Source organism: Tachyglossus aculeatus, chromosome 11 (genome assembly GCF_015852505.1).
Source record: "Tachyglossus aculeatus isolate mTacAcu1 chromosome 11, mTacAcu1.pri, whole genome shotgun sequence".
Taxonomy (NCBI): domain Eukaryota; kingdom Metazoa; phylum Chordata; class Mammalia; order Monotremata; family Tachyglossidae; genus Tachyglossus; species Tachyglossus aculeatus.
In genome coordinates, this window is record NC_052076.1 from 11470335 (window position 1) to 11494219 (window position 23885).

General features: G+C 47.7%; 1 long non-coding RNA gene across 1 annotated transcript; it reads left to right on the forward strand.

Annotated features, from left to right (window-relative positions):
• The first annotated feature begins 10463 nt into the window (after window positions 1–10463).
• LOC119935192 lies at window positions 10464–17902 on the forward strand. Its single transcript, XR_005453104.1, has 2 exons — window positions 10464–10691; window positions 17391–17902. It is a non-coding gene; the product is annotated as an uncharacterized LOC119935192 (long non-coding RNA).
• The last annotated feature ends 5983 nt before the right edge of the window (window positions 17903–23885 follow it).

Sequence of the window (23885 nt, forward strand, 5' to 3'; positions counted from 1 at the left end):
GGGCTCAGAGTCTAAGGGGGAGGGGGAGTATTTTATCTCCATTTGACAGTTGAAGAAACCAAGGTACAGAGAAGTGAAATGACTTGCCCAAAGTCATGTAGCAGATAAGTGGAAGAGGTTGGATCCGAACCCAGGTCTCCTGACTCCCAGCCCATGCTCTCTCCACTACATCACTCTACTTCTTAAGTGATGCAACCCCTGCCCTCAAGGATCTTATGTATGGGGATAAAATAGTTACAAATTAAGCGATAAGAGTAAGTGATTGAATACATTAGGAAGTAACTGAATGCATTGGGAAGCAACATGGCCTAGTGAATAGAACAATGGGCCTGGGAGTCAGAGGACTTGGGTTCTAATACTGACTCCACTGCATGTTTGTTGTGTGACCTTGGGCAAGTCACTTAGCTTCTGTGTACCTCAGTTACCTCATCTGTAAAATGGGGATTAAGACTGTGAGCCCTTGTGGACATGGACTGTGTCCAACCTGCTTACCTTGTATCTACCCCAGTGCTTAGAACAGTGTGTGGCTCATAGTAAATGCTTAAATAGAGGTCATGTGTTCAAATCCCCGCTCCTCCGCTTGTCAGCTGTGTGACTTTGGGGAAGTCACCTAACTTCTCTGGGCCTCAGTTTCCTCATCTGTAAAATGGGGATTAAGATTGTGAGCCCTGCATGGGACAACCCGATCACCTTGTATCTTCCCCCACGCTTAGAACAGTGCTTTGCACTTTAGTAAGTGCTTAACAAATACCGAATTTATTATTATTATTATTATTATTATACCACAATTATTATTATTATTATTATCAGTGGATGGTGACTGGTGTTGTCTGTTACATATGAGTAACATAGAACTTACATCAGTAGTACAAATTCTTCCCCCCTTGGTGCTTTCTCCTTCTGCCCCTTTCCCTCTATTCTCTCTCCCTCCTCACAACCCCCACCCACCATCTTCCCCAGGTCCCCCCACCCTGGGGTCCTGAGCCCCTTTCAGCAGTCCCTGCCCCAGGCTCTCCCACCTCTGTGGGAAATTCCCAAGGCTCAAACCCACTAGATCCTGGTCATTTTCTATCCACTCCTGTCACTCACCCCACTTCTTCCCCTCTAGACTGTAACCTGTTGCGGGCAGGGAATGTGTCTACCAACTCTATTATATTGTCCTCTCCCAAGCACTTAGTACAGTGCTCTGCACCACTGATTGACTCCTGGCAGGTGAGATGTTCCACCAGTTTGGGCGTTCATTAGCTTGCACACGGCTCTCATTTCCTATTCCACCGTTCTAATCCTGGCTCTGCCACTTGTCTCCTGTGTGAACTTGGGCAAGTCACTTCACTTCTCTGGGTCTCATTCTCCTGATCTGTAAAATGGGGATTAAGACTGTGAGCCCTACGTGGGAAAGCGACTGTGTCCAACCCTATTATTTTAGATAATCGGCACAGAGTAGTTAAGTGACTTGCCCAAGGTCATGAGGCAGAGAAGTGGCAGAGCCAGTATTAGAACCCAGGGCTCCTGACTTCCGGGCCCATGCTCTCCTCCCCACCACACCTAGGAATTCCTCATTTTGTATTTGTGCATTTCGTTTTCTCTCTCTAAATGAGCTCCCTTGGTGATCCCAGAAACTGCTGCCTGGAGTGGCTTGGAGCTGGACTCCTGCAGGATCCCCTCTTGGGCTCAGATTCCCTTTGTCCAGACAATGAAACCAATTAGACAGAAAACAGCTGCTGTGCCTTTTCATTCCTTGCAGTTGCATGAGGAGGAGAGCGGTGAGGGATCAAGGTTCCCTTTTTAGCCCTCTGCCTTGCCCACAGGTCCTGGCCACCCCCGGAGAAGAAACCCCAGCGGATTTGCTAATTGGGCCATGTCCCTTCTCTACCTGCCTCACCCCGTTGGCCACTGCACTGTCCCGGTCTCCAGTTACAGAGCCCGGATCCATAGACAGCTTCTCAAAGAATTGTGCAGTTGTCCCCATTGTTCACAGGGTTATTTTAAAACTGCAGTTTGGCTTGGGGTGGGGGGGGAGAGGGTGAGGGGCCAGCTGTCAGTGACCTGAAGTGGGGGTGGGGTGAGGGTAAAGAAAGCAGGGGAGGAGGTTGAAGGGTAAGGCTGATGGGGGTGGGGAGAGACTCAACATTAGTTTGTTGGGTGAGAGGTTGAGGAGTGAATGGAGAGAAGAGATAGCCAGGATAATAACAATGATGATAATTGTGGTAATTGTTAATGCTTACTATGTGTCAAGCGCTGTACTAATCACTAGGATAGATACAAAATAAGCAGGTCCCACATGGGGCTGACAATCCAAGTATGAGGGAGAATAGGTTTTGAATTTTCCATTTTGCAGATGAGGGAACTGAGGCAGAGAGAAGTTGCCCAAAGTCACACAGCGGATAAGTGGCAGAGTCAGGATTAGAATTCAGGTCCTCTGACTCCCAGGCCTGTGCTCTTTTCAGTAGGCCACACTGCTCCCCGTGGAAGGAAGAGAAGGAGAATGTGCCAGAGAGAAAGCTCGGGTGAGCACTTAAAGTTAATGATGCTTTTTCTTCATGTTGTATTCTCCCAAGTGTTTAGTGCCATGCTCTGCACAGAGTAAGCACTCAATAAATAGTATTATTGATTCATGGGCACACTTTCTCCAGGCTGGGAGAGTGGGGAAGCAGCTGCTACAGGAGGTAGAGATGGAAGCAGTGGAGAGGGTCTTGATGATGGTCAGATGGACTAATGCCGGATCACATGACATCCTCACAGCCTTGAGAACTGGAGTTGGGCAGCCCTCCAGGGACTCCACTGAAGAGATGTGGGGAAGGAGAGTGGGATCCTGTGGCCAGCAGGAAGGTGGGTCAGAGGGGGAGAAGGAAGGCAGCAACTTGACCCCAGATCTGCATCCTCCACCCTCACCCTATGCTCCATTCAGCAGGAACTGGAGGCTCTACTGCACGACTTTTGCTTAAGTTTCAGCAAAGCGGGGCAGAGATGGGAAGGGCCGCCTTCCATGACCCAGGTTCCAGAACCCCCCAACTCATCTCTGGTCACTCTGAATACCGGTCAGGGGAATTGAGCAGGTGTGTGGCATTTTTTGAGCACTTACTATGAGCTTAAAACTGTACCTAAGCTCTGGGGAGAGTACAACAGAATTATCAGACTCCTTCCCTGCCCATAACGAATTTACAGTCTAGAGGTTAAGTGACTTGCCCAAGATCGCCCAGCAGGCAAGTGGCCAAGCCGGGATTAGAACTGGCTCCTTGGCCAATGCTCCTTCCACCAAGCCACTTTCTTCTCCATAAAGGTGGAATAGGTCCCCCAACAGTGGGAAGAATCAAACTGGGTGGTAAAGGCACCCAAGTCTTCCGGGGGCTGCTCAAGCAGTTCTGCCTGAGCTCCAGAAGGGGGCGCTGTTCCCCCAGGATTGGGAACGAGATTTCCCGAGCGCAGGTGCGATGAAGCCCTTTGGAAGCTGCCGGGGGGAGGAAAGTGGAACTCCCAGGTTTTGGGGTCTCCTCCCGATCCAGGCCCCCCCAATGCCATCGTCCATGGGTCCCTCCAGCTTGGGGTCTGGCCGCCCACTTCCCTTGGTCTCTCTCTGTCACCCAATCAGGGTCAGTCACCTGCAGCCTGTTTGAACACCGGACAAGGACACACAGTAGTCTCGCAAGTGTTACATGGGGCACATTGAGGTAAGGCGAGCCATTTTGACACAGGCTTCTGTTTTCCGGGGGCAGGAGGGAAGGGCCAAAGCTTCAGAACCTTTGCGCTTCCCTCCGTGGCCCAGCGGGTTGGGCATCTTGCTTCAGCTCTGCACCGCCGAGCTGGGCCCCAGAAAGTCAGGTCGTGCCTGGGGAGCTGCATCTTGAAGGGCGTTTAGAAACACCAGGGTTTTTTAATAACAGAAATAGCCCAACTCCACCCAAGCATCTGTCTGTCAGCGGGAGTCAGTTATTGAGACACAAAACTGGATTCTATTAATGTCGTCATCACTTCACACTAATAGAAATCAAGGCTGCAAATCTCTCTTGTCAAGAGGGAAGAGGTGGCCCACACCCCTCTGTCCTCGTTTGGTGGAAACAGAAGCCCAGACAGTGCAGGGAGCAGCGGGGTGCAGAGAGAAGACTGGTGGTCCAGACTAGCATCGCTGGCCTGCCCAATTGGACTTTGGGTCTGTCTCCCAACCCAAGTCCACCCCAGAGACCATGGCAGAGAAAAACCATCGCTCCCAAACTAAGGCCCGACCACATCTTGTCCTCTAGAATTGTTCTGGCAGGGATTGGGAGGGACTGCATCATCCAGAACAGAAAGTCCTTTGTTCATCTCCTCAGGCACACAGGTGTGCGCCTCCAGGGGAGCTCCCTCTCCTCCAAGGGGAGAACGGCAGAAGAAAGTTCCAGCAGCCTCAGTGGAAGAATACCAAACAGGCAGCCAGTCTTTGTGGAGGAAGGATCAGAGTGTTGGGGAGGAGCTAAGGCTTGCAGAGATATAGGGAAACATAGGGGAAGAGCTCTCCTTGGAGACCAGAGAACTGCTGGGTAAGGTAGGGTTGTCTTCAGCAGTAGAGTAAGGAGCTGAGTTGGGAAATAAGGGACATAGGATTTTGGCAAGACCAGGGTTAGGAGAGCCAGGGCCTTAGGCTGAGGAGAGCTGAGAGGAGAGGGAAAGGGAAGATGGAGCTGGAGGCAGGCACACAGGAGCTTGTCCTCATTTGACTTTCCTTGGGTTCGGGAAGAACTTGTCTGGAGAATGGACCATAGCAGGGACAGATTTTCCCTCAGAAGCTCCCAGCCAGAGGTAACGTCTATTTCTAAACACAGAACCGTGGTACTGTCTGGAAGGCTTAGCTCGATGAAGAGGATGGCAGAGGGACGAGGGTAGACAGAGGAAGAGGTTAGCTGTTCAAAGATTACCATCTGTCCCAAGAACCGTGAAAAGCAGACCAGCAGCCAATAACAGGGGTTCATCCTGCCCAGTAAAATTGACAGGGTTTCCCGAAGGGGCTGACAGATCGTTGGGCTTCTAGGTTAAAGATGGAAGGCTTGACATCCTTCCTTTCCTCTTATGGACTACTCCTCCAGGGATTTATCCACTTCCTTCTGGAACCTAGATAGTTTCCAACTGCAACACTTCTTGAGGAAGCTAATTCCACCCCCAGTCACTGGAAGGAGAACAGGTCTTCCTTTCCTTGGGGTTAAACTATCCATTTTCAAGCTTCAGTGGGTGCCCTTCGTCCTGATGCTGTGGGATTTGGAGAACAATCTCCATGACTTTCATGATAATAATTGTGGTATTTGTTAAGTGTTTACTATGCGCCAGGCACTGTACTAGGTACTAGGGTGGATGCAAGCAAATTGGGTTGGACCCAGAGCCTGTCCCACATGGGGCTCACAGTCTCAGTCCCGATTTTATAGATGAGGTAACTGAGGCACAGAAAAGTGAAAAGACTTGCCCAAGGTCACATTCAATCATGTGCCCTTTCAGTCTTCTTTTTTCCAATCTGAAGAGCCCTGCTCTTTTCTGTTTCCCCACTCCTTCCTTAACTAGCCAGTTTCTAGGTGCCTGGGACTGTGATATTTCTATTCAGCCTACTTCCATCTATTAATCAATCAATCACATTTATTGAATGCTTACTGTGTGCAGAGCATTGTACTAAGTGCTTGAGAGACTACAATACAGTAGGGTAGGTAGACACTACCTGAGAGCTTATAGTCTAGAGGGGGAGATGGATATTAAAACAAATTACAGATAGGGGAAATAGGAGCTTATAAGGATATGTCTTATCTGTAATTTATTGTAATGAAGCAGCATGGCCTAGTGGATAGAGCACAGGCCTGAGAGTCTGAAGGACCTGGGTTCTAATTCCAGTTCTGTCACTTGCCTGCTGTGTGACCTAGGGCATGCCTCTTCATTTCTCTGTGCCTCAGTTCCCTCATTTGTAAAATGGGGATTAAGACTTTGAGCCTCATGAGGACAGGGACTTTGTCTAACCTGATTTGCTTGTATTTATTCATTCATTCATTCAGTCATATTTATTGAGTGCTTACTGTGTGCACAGCACTGTATTAAGCGCTTGGGAAGTACATTTCAGCAACACAGACAATCCCTGCCCACAGTGGGCTCACAGTCTATAAGCGGGGAGACAGATATCAAAACAAGTATTCAACCCAGTGCTTAGTACAGTGCATGGCACATTGTAAACACTTGAAAAATGCCACAGTTATTATTATTAGAGCCGGTCTCTCCCTTTCCCAAGCACTTAGTACAGTAGTTTGCACAAGGTGCTCAAAAAATACCATTGATTGATTGAGGGCAGGGATCATGTCTTGAACTCTCCCAAGTACTTAGTCCAGTGTTCAGCTTGTGGAGGTTGCTCAATGAAAACTATTGATTGATTGATTGATCACAGAGCTCCTGCAGCACATATACTCAAATTGTTCCCCCCCTCATTATCATCAGTGGGATTTTTTGAGTGCATACAGAGTGCTAAACACTACTACATTCTTAGCAGAGTACAACAGGAGCAAGCAATACATTTCCTACCTTCAAGGACCTCACAGTCCAACAGGGAAGACAACAGAGCAAATGGAGAAATACCACAAGGACAGATCTCCATGAAAACCAAATCAGAAAGAAACACCTGAGAAGGGCAGAAGCTTCTGCTGCTGCCCAATTTCCTCTAGGGCCCATCTCCTGCTTTCTTCCAGGCTGTGGGTACGTGAGTCAGTGCCTGATAGAGGAAGGTTTAAACGTGTGTATAACTGTGAGTGCAACTTTGCCTAGTGGCTAGAGCACCAGCCTGGGAGTCAGAAGGCCCCGGGTTCTATTCCCTGCTCCACCATTGCCTGCTGTGTGACCTTGGGCAAGTCACTTTACTTCTCTGTCCCTCAGCCACCTCATCTGTAAATTTGGGATTAAGGCTGTGAACCTCATGTGGGACATGAACTGTGTTCAACCTGATTAGCTTCTATCTACACCCAGCACTTAGTACAGTGCCTGGCACATAGTAAGTGCTTAACAAACACCATAAGAGTACATGTGGGTGTGGGTCTAGGGTAGGTGTGGGTCAATCTACACCCAATGCTTATTCATTTATTCAGTCAATTGTATTTATTGAGCACTTACTGTGTTCAGAGCACTGTAGTAAGTGTTTGGGAGGGTACCATACAACAATAAACAGACACGGTCCCTGCCCACAATGAGCTTACAGTGCCTGGCACATAGTAAGTGCATAATGAATCTTATAAAAGTGCTTGTGGTTATGGGTGCGGATCCAGTCCTGGCCGTGTAGAACTTTCACTTCAGTGTCCTATTTTTTGTTCCCTTTCTCCTCTCTCTCTCTCTCTCTTTCTCTCTCCAAGTGTTTCCACCCAGGCTGTCACTGGATCCTGGCTGGTGAGGAAAAGCTGGCTAATCCCAAGGCTGGGATCCTGGCGGAGAACCGGCCCCTGGGAGCTCCAATTCGACCAGCCGGGCAGGCCCTGGCCGGTTGAGGGCCCAGTAAGCTTCTAATTACCTTGTGTGATGGGGGTCATGCAGGAGGTCCCGGGCGGGAGGTGGGGGCAGGGTTTGTTTGAGGTTTTCTGGTGCTTCCCTGGGGTCGAGTTGAGTTGTCCTGCCAGGTGGAGTCTGGAAGAGGCCGGCTGGTCGGTCTCCCCAGCATGCGACGGCGAGGCGCCACTCCGGCTCTCTGATCTGGGCCCACGCTCCATCAGCAGATGCCACAGACTTGGCCGGGGGACCGTGTTTTCCCAGCAGCCGACGGGGAGAGGCAGGCAGTGACGGCCGCGGGGAGGCGGGAGGAGGGGGTCGGTGGTGGCGGGCGGGTGGGTGCGTGGGAGGGCGGGTGGGCCGGGGGCATCAGATGTTCTGCTCTCCGCTGGGCCTGCTGGGAGCTGAAACCAGAGCTGGGGCTCCTGCACCTGTGCTCGAGGCCATCACCCACCATGGAGGCTCCCGCTCGATCCCAGCCCCTAGGGTCCCCAGGTAGAGAGCCTGGACCTGCTCCCAACTGGGACCCTATTGGGATCTGTTGCCTTTTCGTCCCCACCATCTGGTCTCCCAGCCACGGCCCTGATTGCTTTCCCTACCTGTTGTTACCAAGGTATTGGGACACCCAAACACACTCTTGGGCCACAACGATTTGGGTATTTTGGGCCTGAGAGCTTTGTGGACTGGAATAGTTTCAACCCTGAAGGCCAAGGGTATGTTTTGACCTGAATTAGCCAGGCAATTGGGACCCAGGGACCTCATCTGGGACCAAATGCCTGAGCCCCTGCCCTGATTTCTAGATCCCTGAGGCAGAGGCTCTTCTGCCGGGTACCTCTCCTCATTGACTAGTAGCTGGAGGCTTTGGGCCCCCTCCCCTGGAGCAGGGGTGGGGGTGGGGATAGGAAGAAGGAATTAGGTGCAGATAAGGGAGGGATCACTCCTCCACCAAATCCACTCATCCAAGTGATTCTCATTCCCCTCTCTAGGCCTAAAGATCAGCAGGGGCCCTCTCTAGCTTAAGTCTACCCTGGTCTAGCCTTCATGGTTGCAGTCCTAGGGGACAAGAGGAACCTGTCTGCCTTAGGGATGTTGGGTTGACCAGACAGATGGGTCCAACATCTGCCAAGTCAATATCTGGCACTCTCCCCTTTCACCCACCCTCTCCATTCCTCATTTTTTTCCTTTGACTGCCAACTTGCACTATCCTTGCTGACATTTTACAAATCAAGGGCCATTGGGAGCTTAAATGATGGGCTACCAGTCAGGACCTAATTGATCGTTTATTGAAAATTAAACAAGGTCAAACCTCAATTGCAAGATTCCCTCCAAAGAGGTCTTCTAAGGCTCTTCAAAGCCCCGGGTACTTGAAAAGCATTCATCAGAATATTTCCCTGGGAGGACACCATGATTCACCCTTTCTCATGGATGGAACACAGAGAGCAAGTGATTTGCTCCAAACCAGTTGAGAATAAAACATTTCCCTCGATACATTTTTGGTTCTCAGTGCAAATGTCATGGAAAAATCAGAGAAGAGAGGGAAGCTGTGTGGCCTAGTAGAAAGAACACAGGGCTGGAAGCAGAGGATCTGGGTTCTAATTCCTGCTAGGCCACTTGCCTGCTCTGGGACTTAGGGTGAGTCGATAACTTCTCTATGCCTCCGTCTCCTCATCTGTAAAATGAAGATTAAGCACTTCAACTTTGAAGGTGAGCCCTGTGTAGGACAGGGACTGTGTCCAAACTGATTATTTTATATCTACCCCAGAACTTAGAACAGTGTATAGCACATAGTAAGCACTTAACTCCCTCTAAAATGTAAGCTAGTTGTGGGCAGGGAGAGAGGGTCTGCCAGTCCTGTTGTATTGTACTCTCCCAAGCGCTCAGTACAATGCTCTGCACATAGTAAGACTCACTAAATACGATTGATTGATTGACTAATTAACAAGTACCACAATTATTATTAGAATAAACCCCTAATGAATACCACTATTATTACTAGCTTTCCTGCAAACAAATCCCAAATCCATGAATGTTCCCCCCATTCCCTCCTACCCCAGCTTCTTGGCATTTTTCTTTTAATGGTCTTTGTTAAGCATTTACTAGGTGACAGACACTGTACTAAGTGCTGGAGTAGATAAATACTAATCAGGTTGAACGAAGTCCAGTCTCACATGGGGCTCACAGTCTTACTCCCCATTTTATAGATGAGGTAACTGAGGCACAGAGAAGTTAAATGACTTTCCCAAGGACACACAACTGACAAATGGTGGAATCAGGAATAGAACTCATTTACTCTGATTCCCAGGCCCATGCTCTTCCCTTATGACATGGAGAAGAAGAGAGTCCATTCCAAAAAGAGAAAGTGGTGAAAGAGATGGTTCCCCTCACTTCTGGAATTCCATCTTGTAATAGTAGTCACAGTAGTAGCAGCAGAAGTAGCAGCAGAAGTAGCAGAGAAGCAGCGTGGCTTAGTGGAAAGAGCATGGGCTTGAGAGTCAGAGGTCATGGATTTGAATCCTGGCTCTGCCACTTGTCAGCTGTGTGAATTTGGGCAAGTCACTTAACTTCTCTGGTCCTCAGTTACCTCATCTGTAAAATGGGGACTAAGACGGTGAGCCCCATGTGGGACAACCCATTAGCCTTGTATCTACCCCAGCACTTAGAACAGTGCTTGGTACATAGAAAGCGCTTAACAAATGGCATTATTATTATTAGTAGTAGTAGTATCACCAGCAGTAATAGCAGAAATAGCAGTAGTACTCTTTACTGAGTGTCCACTTGATTCAGTGTCTTAAGAGTTAGGGAGATGGACTTTAGACCCTGAGCCCCATCTGGGACGGGGACTGTGTCCAGCCTGATAAGCTTGTTTCTACCTCAGCTCTCAGAACAGTGCTTGGCACATAATAAGTGCTTCACAACTACCATTATTATTATTATTAGAGCAGACAGAAAAGACATATTCCCTGCCCGAGAGCTTGCGCTCTAAAGGGGAAGACTAACAGGAGCTATTTAGAAGTGGCCACCTGGGCTTGGTCCCCTGGCCACAGCACTGACCAGTCCTCTCACTTCTCCAGAAGCAGTGGCCCATCTTGCCCCCAGGTTGCAGAGGCCACCAGGAGCCAGAAGAATGGAGAATTCAAGAGTCCCTGGGCTTCTGGGGAACCCCGGCATGACCAGCACGATGGGGAGGAGTCCCTCGGCCAGAAGGGGCAGGTCTCTCAGCAGCTGTAAGTCATTTATTAGTGGGTTTCAGGGAGAGCTGGAGGGAAGACAAATGGAAGGAATAATTGCATCAATTCCCAGCCAGTCTATATGCTGTAGAGATGACCCAGTCTGTCATCTCCTGCCCTGCTTAGGCCCCACACTCTCAGAGGGCCGTCCTGGCATGGGGGCGGTGCTCCATTGCCTAACCCGGCCCCGGAGACCGCAGCTGCAGCCCACTTTCCCTTTGAGAGCACTCCGCCGACACCGCAGACACCATTTTGGAATCATTTGTCCCGGAATCATTTGTCCTGGCAGCACCTGCTAATCTCACTTTCATTTGTAATTATTTTCTCCCCCAGATGATCAGGTCCAGGCTCGTCCCCCCCAACCCTGGCCCCTCTCCCTACCCTCCACCCCCAGCCCGCCCTTCCCTTGCATCCCCCGTCACCCATGGGGATGTGCCAGTCTCCGTGGCACCGGGTCGGAGAAGATGAAAAGGCACGGAGGGAAAACCTCCCTGTTGAGGCTTTCCACCGGGTACCCGGCTCTGGCCGGCGGCTTGGGCCTGATTGAAGTGCCTCAAATTATAAAGCCGAGATCCTTTGAGAAAAGCCGCGTCTTCTAGGCCAAGAATAATTGAACGAATAGTTGATCTGGATAACCAACAGCTGTAGCGCTTAGACCATTTCCAGAGGATTAGGCGAGAGCCGTGAAAGGATACTCCCACTGGGCCCTTCAAATCCTCATCGCGAATTCTATCAGTGAAGAACACATGTTGAAGTCCCAGGTTTTCTTTTTAAGTAAGTTTCTCCTCCTCCTTCTGAGTAGGTCCGTCAAGCACTCCTAAGAATTTTAAGTGGTTCGGGCCAAGCCCGTGGGATTGTTGGGCCTGTAGGGAGGTCGGCACAAATTTTTTCTACTCTCCCACACACCCTGGTTTCGGGAGTGTGTCCTGGAGGGCTCCGTCTGCTCAGACACCTCAGGAAAGCCTTGTTTCTGTCTTCCTGTTTGATCCATGGGTCCCACAGAGGGCAACTCAAACAGTGGGCCTTGTCAGAGAAGAGGGAGGCAGAAAGTCAGGACAGATGGACTTCACTCTGAAAGCTATATTTGTGAGAAGAAGTCAACTTAGGAGAGAGGATCAGGGGACCTCACCCCAGTGGCTCATGGGAAAATCTGGGAGTGCCACACTGTCCCATGGGTAAATCTGGTAGTGTTCCAGTTCCTTGGGGCAACTGTGATGACATCCAGTGGAATCTGGCCCAATCCTGAGACCACATCTTGGAAATCTGGAGAGGGAGAAGAGTTAAGGGAAGAGAGTGATCTATAGCCATTTGGGATGTTTCAGAGTTTGCGACTGAAGGCAAAGCACTGTTCTGAGGGCTTGGGAGAATGGAAGCAAGGCACACATTTTCCCTCCCTTCAAGCTTAAACTTTAATTGAGGAGATAGATGGACAAAAAGTAAATACAAATACAGGGTGCAGGAGGAAGATCAAAGACATAACAGAAAACAGTACAAATATATCAAGAAGTAATAGCCGAATAAAGAATCGACTATTCAGGCAGAACTGTCATAGGATCATGAGACAAGGAGTTAACGGTGAAAACATCTCCAAGTGCTGCAGACACCAAATATGTGGACATGACAAGATTCAGTGAGGATATTACACCCTCATTAGCACTCACATATATTCATCAATTTATATATTTTGACAACTCTAGTTGAGACTATTTGTCTGTTTGTCCCCCCAGTTTGAACGTAATCTCCTTGAAGGCAGGGAACATATCAGTATGTTTTTATGAGCTCCCTAAGAGCCTAGTACAGTGCAATGCACTCTGATCTGTAAGTTCCTCCCTCTAGTCTGTAAACTCCTTGAGGGAACATGTGTATCAACTCTAACAACTAGAGAAGCAGTGTGGTCTAGTGGATAGAGCACGACCTGGGAGACAGAAAAACCTGGGCTCTAATTCTGGCTCTGCCACTTGTCCGCTATGTCACTTCACTTCTCTGGGCCTCAGTTACCTCATCTGTGAAAAGGGGATTAAAACTGTGAGCCCTATTTGGGACAGGGACTATGTCCAACTTGATTAGTTTGTATCTATCCCAAAGCTTAGTACAGTGCCTGGCACATATTAAGTGCTTAACAAATAACATAAAGACAAACAAACAAAAAACCTCTGCTGTATTGTAGCAACAGCATGGTGTATGGTGTCGTGGTTAGTGCACGGGACTGGGAGTTAGAAGTTCATGAGTTCTAATCCTGACTCCCCTGCTTGCCTGCTGTGTGACCTCAGGCAAGTCACTTCACTTCTCTGTGCCTCAGTTACCTTACCTGTAAAACGGGAATTGAGACTTTGAGCCCCACATGGGACAGAGACTGTGTCCAACTCGATTTGCTTGTATCCACCCCAGAGCTTAGTACAGTGCCTGACACATAGTAAGTGCTTAACAAATACCATCATCATTATTGTAGTACTCTTCCAAGAGCTTAGAACAGTGCTCTGCATACAGTAAGCACTCAATAAATACTATTGATTGATTGATTTCCCCAGTGACCAAATGGCCCTTAACAAATACTGTTATTACTACTACTACTACACTACTACTATGAGTACAATTACCACAGCAAGTGGCATCTTTGATCACAAAGAGCATCTACATACATTTCGAATCCTGGCAGAAAGCAAATCTGCTTTCTCCCTTATCTCTGCCCCTGGAAAACACCCTAACTCTTCAAATGCAGCATAGATTATATCCAATTTACCTTAGGAAGGCCTAAGGTTAGCGTGGAAGTACATGAGGCAGGAATTGAAGTCCGTGCCAGGGTCTCCCATTGACGTGGGTGAAGTCAGGCAGATGGCTCACCTTTTCTTTGTCTCAGCTTGCAAAGAGAGGCAGTGATATTGTCTTGTTTGTCAAATGATCAGAGATCCACAGATGCATGGGAGAGGGCAAGTTGTCATTAGTGACTCCTCTATTGCCAGGATTCAATTCTGTCTCTGTTATTATAGTTAGTAACCAGGTGCCCTGGTATGTTAAATGCTACATAAAATCAAGTTAATTATTATTGTCAGGAGAAGGTAGGAATTGTCTGTAGATCAATGCAATGTTCTTCATTGGACTGTCCCAGGAAAACAGGAAGACCACAGAGCTCCTCCTTTCTTGGTCTCCTGAAATTTTGGGAGCCTTGTTTGTATAAGAAAAATTCACCAAAGAGTGAATCAGGAATCAAGGCTATCGGCTAATCAGTGAAAGGAAAAGGTGACTTTGAAGTGAGTGAATAAATGCCCTATCCTTAGCACTCAAGTGCACTTATATTTTTGTATTAATGTCTGTATTTATTCATATATTTATTTCTATATTCCCCTGAGGGACAGGGACTGTGTCTAATTCCTACCACTGCATTCTTTCCCACTATTTAGGACAATACTCTGCACAAATAAGTGCTTGATAAAACTACTACTACACTTAATTATTTTTTTTAGCCATTCCTGCTGATATATTTGTATTGTTACCTGCTTTATCCCACTCCCACTATTTGTAAAAACCTACAAATAGTGTACAGTATGCAATTATAGACTGTGTTGCATATATTGATATATGCTATTTGTATGTGTTTGTGTATCTTCTCCAGTAGATTATAAGCTTCTTGATGGCAGGCAACATGAATCCCCTTTCGATTGTATTCTCCTAAGTGCTCTGTGTTTTGGACTCCATGGGAGTCAATAGAAATCATTTACTGAGCAATTGATTGGAGTGTATGTAGTGTGAATGTGTGTGAGAGAGAGTGAGTGAAAAATAGGGCACCTTACCCGCCTGAAAGAGTGAATTATTATAGGTGTCAAAGTCTTTCGTTTTGTGCTGATAGATGCCAACAGATGAAGAGCAGATAATGCTAGGGAAATATCAGTGGGAAAGTCTAACAGGTGGATAATGAAATCCTGAACAATAAGGTTTTATAAAAAGCAGGCCTCAGCCCAATCGTAGGCTGGCTTTCCTACCTAATGGAGTAGGAGTGCCTCTCTCTCATGTATTTCATTTGAAGGAAAATATCTACCACTACAATCATGAGATCTCCTGGGCCAAATTAATTCAGATTCTCTTGGAGCTGAGGGCTGTGTCACCTGGACTCAAATTTCCCCGAGGACTCTCAGCAAAGGGCAGCAATGAAGTGCAACATCTGCCTGTCCCCCTTCATTCCCTCTTCCAGAGGCCAGGGCCCCGAGAATATGGTTCCAGCAGTAGCTGGGGCTATTGAGAGACCTTCAGGATCTTCTGAGTGACAGAGTTGGATCTGGGCCCAGCCAATAACCCAGAGCAGCCCAGAATTGGTGTTGAAATTCCTGGAAAATGACTGAGTTGAGGACAGATTCAGTTGTATTTATTGAGTGCTTACTGTGTGCAGACCATTGTACTGTGAAAGCAAACTGAATCACCAATGAACTCCTTCCCTCCCTGGCCCCCCAGATTACTCAATCTATCAACTGTATTTATTGAACACTTATTAATAATAATAGTAATAATAATAATAATGGCATTTATTAAGCGCTTACTATGCACAAAGCACTGTTCTAAGCGCTGGGGAGTTTACAAGGTGATCAGGTTGTCCCACGTGGGCTCACAGTCTTAATCCCCATTTTACAGATGAGGTAACTGAGGCCCAGAGAAGTTAAGTGACTTGCCCAAAGTCACACAGCTGACAAGTGGCGGAGCTGGGATTTGAACCCATGACCTCTGACTCCAAAGCCTGTGCTGTTTCCACTGAGCCATGCTGCTTCCCTAAGCATGCTTAGGGAAGCAAGTGTGCTTCCATGCTGCACACTTATTGTGTGCAGAGCACTGTACTAAGCCTTCGGGAGAGTACAATGTCATAGAGTTGGTAGGCAAGTTCCCTGCCCACAGCAAGCTTACAGTCTAGAGGGGAGTATAGCAATTATGATTGTAGTACTTGTTAAGAACTTAGTGTGTGCCAGGCATTGTTCTAAGTGCTGGGGTAGATACAAGATAATTGGGTTGGACCCAGTCCCTGGCCCACAAAAGGCTCCGAGTCTTAATCCCCATTTTACAGATGAGGGAACTGAGATCCAGAGAAGTGAAGTGACTTTCCCAGTGTCACACAGCAGACAAGTGGCAGAGCAGGGATTAGAATGCAGGTCCTTCTGACTCCCACTAGACCACGCTGCTTCTTCCTCCTTCATAGACTGAGAGCCACCTTTGGGACAGGGACTGTGTCTGACCTGATTATATGGGATCTACCCCAGCGCTCAGTACAGTGCTTGGCATGTAGTAAGGGCTTAACAAATACCATTATTTAAATTTAAATTTTGAATTTGTCCCTTTGGGTTGCTGGTTGCAATGCAAAACACTTGTAAGAATTAGACTCTGCAGTCCTGTTAGAAGTTGTTCTGGCTATTGGATTGGAGAGTGTTTATCCTGAGGGCCCAAGCTGATCTCCTTCATTTTCATTTCCATGATTAGCATTTATTGATCAGCTACTTTGTGCAGTATGTTGTACTAGGCACTTGAGGGCATATAGTAAAAATAGAGTCCCTGGGTGCCTGCTCTCAAGCTGGGAATCAAGACACCAGGGGTCCCAACACTACCTCTGCCTTCTCTCATGACTCACATCCAACTCTTGTGTCTCCATTTTCCATCCAGAGTGTGGGAAAGAAGTCCTGAGCCCCACCTGGGTGAAGGGCAGTCAGCAGGGAAGTGCTTTGGGAACCCAAACTTCAGCTCTTTTGGGGCAGGGGCAGGGGTGGAGGGGGTCCATGTACCCTAGCTTTCAGGAAAGCAGATCTTTTTTAACCCCACTCTTCCCTCAGCTTTGGTTTCACAATCTCCATCACCCCTTCCTCTTCCCCTCCCTCACTGCACGTACCAAATACTTCTCCTCAGCACCCAGATGCACACCTGCAGGAAAAATTGGCAGGAGTCCTTCCCATCTGTCACCACCTCAAATAGCTCGAGTGTGCTGATGACAGATAAAGTAATTGCAGAGAATATGAATGACTTAATATTTGATGTGTTAAAATAATTTTTAATGCCATGTATTGGGATAATTTATAGCTGGAATCTATGCTTTTTCAGTCAGCTTCCCACTTCCACCAGGTTGTTCCCATTGAAGGAGGAGGGAGAGTTCCCGCCCAGTGGTTCTCTTTCTTTCACGCTAATTTCCACGCACCCAACAAACAAAAAATAAATCTTTGAGGGCTGTGGGTGGTGGCTAAATGCTGGCAGCCCCTGGGTATGATGAGAAAATGTGTATCGCCATAGGGAGAGGGGCTTGGGGGTGACAGAGAGGTCAAATCTTAAATTTCCTCACATCACCTCAGCTCCGGCTTGGTTTGGGGTGGGCAGGTTAGTGGAAGGGAAAGCTAGGGGAGACATCAGATGGGGACAGCCCCTGCTTGCCAAGATGACCCTAGATTGGAGAAAGCCTTCCTCTCCTTCCCAAAGATGGCAACCTCCTCTCTCATCTGACTCTCTACACCCCCATCACCGAGGGCTGGATTGACTTCTACCCCAGAATAAGGACACCCAAGATTGCCCCATTCTAATTTGGATGTATAACCAAAGGGACGGCCAACTCAGGCTTCCTCTGAGCATCTTGGTACTTCAGTCAGAGACAAGATTCAGGGCTGGATGATTTATGGGGCTGACCCAATATGGCTGTGCCCATGGCCTAATGTTCTATTGTTCCACTCTTTCCTCTGAAAGGTCTGGGCCTCATTGTAGATCCTGAACCTGCCAAAAAGCCACTTGAAGAGGAGGAGGAGGAGGAAGAGGAGGAGGAAGAAGAGGAACATGGAGGAGAAGGAGGATGGAGATGCTTTTGTCTTGGCCTTACTTGTCTGTCAGGTAATGGCAGATCTCAGCCCTCTGACCCATGCTGGATTTGACCTTGGAATTAGATTCTGCCTACCAACTCTGTTGTATTGTACTCTCCCAAGCACTTAATACACTATTCGGTCTACAGTAAGTGCTCAGAAAATACCAATGATTGATTCACCACTGACTGAATTAAACAGTTCCACTCCCATAGTAACACAGCTGTCACAGGTAGTGGTAATCTTAAAGGGGAGGCAGTTGAAATGCTAAGAATGAAGGGAAGGTGACATTTTTCTGATATTTTCCCCTATGGGATCCAGTGTCCAGTACATAACCTAGTACTGAAACTATCTTTTAATGAGTCATCAAATAATAATAATAATAAAAACATTTATGAGGCATTTATGTTATGCTAAACATTGGGGTGGGCCCAGGATAATCAGATTGGACACAATCCCTGTCCCATATGGGACACCCACACTAAAAACAGGGAAGGCGGGTATCTTATCCTCATTTTACAGATGAGGAAACTGAGCCCGAAGGAGGTTAAGTAACTTGCCCAAGATCACACAGCCAGCCAACAGCAGAAACTCTTTCAGTCTTGGCCTTCTCAGATTGATGAGCACCCTAGTTGAAATGCTGGCTGAATGAGATTTGAGGATCATTTGTGAACTTCAGCAATCAAATCTCTTCCATACCCCATGACCACAGGTAACTGAGAATCTCTGGTACCTGAGAAAGGATGGATACCCCAGGAGGTAGGACCTCATTCTGGAGCTGATGATCAAAGTTGGACTTTCTCTGGGGAGAGTCTCTGGTGGGGTGCGGGGAAGGGTCAAGTGCTACATTTCTGATATCTCAGTATCTCAGTAATGCAGCAGATAAACAGTTTCTCCAAAGTATTAGTGCTAAGAGTGTTTATTGAGCAACACCCAGATAAAATGCAGTATACTGAACTCTTAGGAAAGTACAACAGAAGCATGAGACACAATCTCTGCCACATGTTCCCTGCCCACAAGGAACTTATACACGAAGGGGGAAGATAGACATGAAAATATTTGTAAATATTGAAATCAGAATAAGTAATTAAATATAAATCGAATATTTGCACATAAAGGTATAGTTGAATGTATGTACATACACAAGTGCTAAGAATGAGGATAAAGGAGCATGGCTTAATTGAAAGAGCATGGTCCCGGGAGTCAGAGGACCCCAGATCTGCTGATTGCTTCCTGTGTGCTCTTGGGCATGTCACTTAACTTCTCTGTACCTCAGTTTTCTCAACTGTTAAATGGGGATTGAATACCTGTTCTCCCTCTTACTTAGACTGTGAGTCCCTCAGGACTGTGTCCTACTTCATTAACATCTCCAATGCTTAGAACAGTGCATGACACATAGTAAGTGATTAACAAAAACAACAACAGCAACAACAATAATACCAATAATCATAGTGACAAGAGCACAGGCTTGCGAGTCAGAGGACCTGGGTTCTATTCCCACCTCTACCACTTGTCTGCTGTGTGACCTTGGGCAAGCCACTTAACTTCTCTTTGCCTCAGTTACCTCATCTGTAAAATGCGGATTAAGACAGTGAGCCCCACGTGGGACAACCCAATTACCTTGTATCTACCCCAGTGCTTAGAACAGTGCTTGGTACATAGTAGGTGCTTAACAAATACCATGATTCTTCTTTTTCTTCTTCTTCTTATTAATAATATTAAATAATAATAATAATGAAGACATAAGGACTAGAAGTGGCTGTTGGATGATGTGACGTGGCATGGGGAGTTAGTCAGGAAAGGCTTCCTTTAGGAGGTGGGATTTTAGGGGGGCTTTGAAGATCTCACAGGTCAGGAGATCAGGGTGAGCAATGAGTCCAAGGTGAGAGAGCTGAGAGTGGGGTACAGTCAGGAGTGGAGCCAGGAGGAGCAAAAAGCCTGAGCTGGGGAGTAGTGGGTGGAGAAAGCTGCTCCTTAAGGTAGGGAAAGCTGCTGGCAGCCTCAAAGCCACTGGCTGCAAGCTTGTGTTTGAGGAGGAGGGTGATGGGCAGCCATTGGAGGTTTCTGAAGAGTGGAGAGACGTGTGCCTAGTGACGTCCTAGGAAGAGGATCTGGACAAGATGTAAAACCGAATTCCTTTCCTGGAAGCACCAATCCTAACCCTTTCCCACAGCCATCTTGTCTGTTTGAGTAGCAGTTGAGCTGCAGCTCTGGATCCTACTGTGTGGATGGGACAGTGAGTTCTGACCATTTGCACCTTGTGGTTTGGCCCCGGGATTGTGGTGGGAGGTGAACCAGCCAGAGCTCACTGTTCCGACCTCAAACATCTGCCAGCGCACCTGTTGGTCATTCAGTTGAGAGGTCTGTCTGAGGGCCCACTGGCCCAGAGCCTTTCCTGTTGGCCTGGAGGAGTCATAGGAGCAACTCCATTCTCCTCACCCCACTCCACATCAGTAAGTCAATCAATCTAAGGCATTTATTAAGCACTTTCTGTGTGCAGAGAACTGTACTAAGCACTTGGGAGAGTACAATATAATAGCGTTAGTATACATGATCCCTGCCCACAAGGAACTTACAGTTTAGAAGGACTCCACATCAAGCAGAAATTCCTGGCCATCAGCCTCAAGGTTGTCCACCAGCCCTTCCCATCTTCCACATTGGTTCTCTTCAAGTGGTCCGCATTAACATGCACTCTACGCTCCTCTCAGCCTATCCATCTCACCATACTTTACTCTGCGCGTTTCCTCTTCTTATCCCCTGTTCTCACTGTACCCTCTGCATGGAACTAATAATAATGACAGTAATACTACTACTATTACTACTACTAATAATAAAAATTGTGGTATCTGTTAAGCACGTACTATGAGGTAGATACAAGTGAATCATGTAGGACAGTCCCTATCACACATGGGGTTCACAGTCTGCCAGTGTCCCCCATTAGATTGTAAGTCCCCTAAAGATCTCTTGCCTTTGGTGTTCTCTCCCAGTTTCCAATAGGTGTTTAATCATTACCACTGGTTGATGGATCAGGAAACTCCCAGGCTACTAGAGGAGACACAAACAGGAAGATGTCCAGGACCCAATCTCCTCTCTCATCTTCAGTGGTCCCCCTTTCCCTCTTGTCCTTGCTGGCTAGGAACTCCATCAGCCAGTAGCTTGCACACTCCTCTCCAAAGGCGACTGCCCTCCCCGTCCCTCCCATCCATCCCCTCCCACCAACCCCAGAGGTTCCAATTCTCAGAGGTGAACATTAGGCTTGGCATTGAGGCTGGGCACGGGGCTGGCGTCCTCTAGCCGGGCCATGGCCCAGTCCCTGGCGGGCTCTCGGGTGTCTTCTGTTTATTGTCTCCCCAGCTCTCGACTGTTTGGAGAGTCAATAAAGCTAGTTGGCGCCTCTCGACCTTGGCACCCTGACAGCCTCCCCATCGTGGGAACTGTTATCCGGGGACTCGCCCGGAAGCCTCTCTCAGGAAAGAACTCATAATAGGCACATTCAGGGACTCAGCCTCCACTGCCGCACGCTTCCTGCTCCTCTGGTTCTGGCTGAGGCAGGAGCAGCTGGGGATCGAAATTGGGAGACGTGGCAGAGGCACCTCCACCTCTGGCCTCCACCTCCTGGACACTCTTTCCTTCCCCCTGCAACTCCCAGGCTGGACTCCCCTCCCCTAATGACAACAACAAGAACAACAAGAACAACAATAATAATGGTATTTGTTAAGCACTTACTATATGCCAAGCACTGTTCCAAGTACTGGGATAGATACAAGGTTGTCAGGTTGTCCCACGTGGGGCTCACAGTCTTACTCCCCATTTTACAGATGAGGTAACTGAGGCACAGAGAAGTTAAATGACTTGCCCAAAGTCACACAACTGACAAGTGACAGAGGCGGGATTAGAACCCATGACCTCTGACTTCCAAGCCCGTGCTTTTTCCACTAAGCCACGCCGCAGATATTAATATGAATAAATAAGTAATTTATAATATATAATTTTAAGATATGTAGAAAAGTGCTGTGGGGTTGGGGGTGGAGGAAATACCAAGTGTCCAAAGATCACAGATTGAAGTGCATAGACGATGCACAAGGGAGACCGAGCTGGGGAAAAGAGTTATATAACTGAACCTCTATTAAGGTTTTTAATAATCCTGGGGAATTAATTTAACATGCAACAATTGTCTTCTTACACTCTAAATGTTCAGCACCCAGATCAGAGTGTCTTCTTCTAAACTCCGGTGTTGCTGGAGCCTGGAGAGAGAAGCAGCGTGGCCTAGTGGATAGAGCACAGGTCAGAGAGAGAAGGACCCAAGGTTCTAATCCCAGCTCTGCCACTTAAATGCTGTGTGACCTTGGGCAAGTCCTTTCACTTCTCTGTGCCTCGATTACCTTATCTGTAAAACGGGGCTTAGGACTGTGAGGCCCATGTGAGACCGGGACTGTGTCCAATCTGTTGGTTATAACTACCCTAGCACTCAGTACAGTGCCTGGCACATAGTAAGGGCTTAACAAACACCATTATAAAAAAAAACGTACAGCAGAGCCCAGTGGGGTGGACTCTGCCATGGCTGATGGCCTGTGTTGTCACGAGCCTACAAGAGACTCCATGTGCCAGCAGCCTCTGTCCAGGCTCCCTTCCGTCTAAACCCTCCCTTCCCCTCCCTCTACCCTCACCCTCACAGGAGGAGGCTGGCGGAAGGGGGCAGAGGGGCATGCAGGGGAGGAAGCCGTGCGGCAGGGGCGGGGGCGGGGGGATGATGCTGGGAGATGGAGTCTTCCCTCAGGGTCTAGGGGCCCTAATTGTTCAACTCCTTCACTGCCCCAGGTCCAGTTATTTTTAAGGTATTTGTGAAGTGCTTACTACTGGCCAATATATGCACGAGCTGCAGGTCACCGTGAGGCGACAACCGTGTCTGCGGCCGGCTGAGGGCAACGACTGAGGTCTCCAGGACCTCGGTGCCCAGCTGCACTTCAGCACCACCACCACCAAAATCCAGTCCCACATCACCAAGACCTTTACCAACGTAGGTGGACTCGGGTTCATTCATTCATTCAATCGTATTTATTGAGTGCTTACTATGTGCAGAGCACTGTACTAAAAGCTTGGGAAGTACAAGTTAGCAACATACAGAGATGGTCCCTACCCAATAACGGGCTCACAGTCTAGAGGGGGAGACAGACAACAAAACAAAACATGTAGTCAGGGGACGGCAGAGGAGAGAGCCTCCTCCCCACCTCCCTCACCAATTCAATTCAATAGTGTTTATTGAGCACTTATTGTGTGCAAAGCAATGTACTAAGTACTCTGGAGAATACACTATAACACCACCTGCAAGACCTGCCTTGAAGCAGCATGGCTTAGTAGAAAACGACTCTACCTGCAAGGTAGAGGACCTGAATTTTAATTCCAGCTCCTCCACTTGTCTGCTGAGTGACCTTGACTTAGCTTCTCCAATAATAATAATAATAATAATGATGACATTTATTAAGCACTTACTATGTGCAAAGCACTGTTCTAAGCACTGCACCTCTGTCTTTTATCTGTAAAATGGGGACAAAGACTGTGAATCCCTTGTGGGCAGGGACTGTGTCAAACCTGGTTAGCTTGTATCTACCCCAAGGCTTAGTACAATGTCTAGCATGTATTAATGTCTGTCTTCCCCTCTAGACTAAAAACTCATTATAAGCAGGGAACGTGACTGCTAATCCCGTTGTATTGTATTCTCCCAAATGCCTAGTGCACTTCTCTGCACATAGTAAACCCTTAATAAATATGGATTAATGGATGGATTAATTGAGCCAAGCACTGTGCTAAATGCTGGGGTCGATTTAAGATAATCAGTCAGACAGAGTCCCTATCCCACAAGGAGCTCACCACCTAGTGGGGTGAGATGGCAGGTATCTTATCCCCATTATTACTCTAGTTATTTATTTATTTATTTTACTTTTACATATCTATTCTATTTATTTTGTTTTGTTAATATGTTTGGTTTTGTTCTCTGTCTCCCCCTTCTAGACTGTGAGCACACTGTTGGGTAGGGACTGTCACTATATGTTGCCAACTTGTACTTCCCAAACACTTAGTACAGTGCTCTGCACACGGTAAGCGCTCAATAAATATGATTGATTGATTGATTGATTTCACAGGTGAGGAAATTAAGGCATAGAGAAGTGACTTTTACATGGTTACACAGCAAGCCAGGGCAGAGCTGGAATTAGAGTCTGGTTCTCTTGACTCCCAGTGCCAGGTTCTTTCCATTAGGCCACCATGCCTCCCAGTATCCACAGAAAGAGACCAATGATCTCCAAGCACCAACAATTCCTCCCCAAGGCAGGAAGAAGCCTGTTTTAAAGCCAGTGGGCTAGCTAAAATCAATCCTAGCTATCCAGAG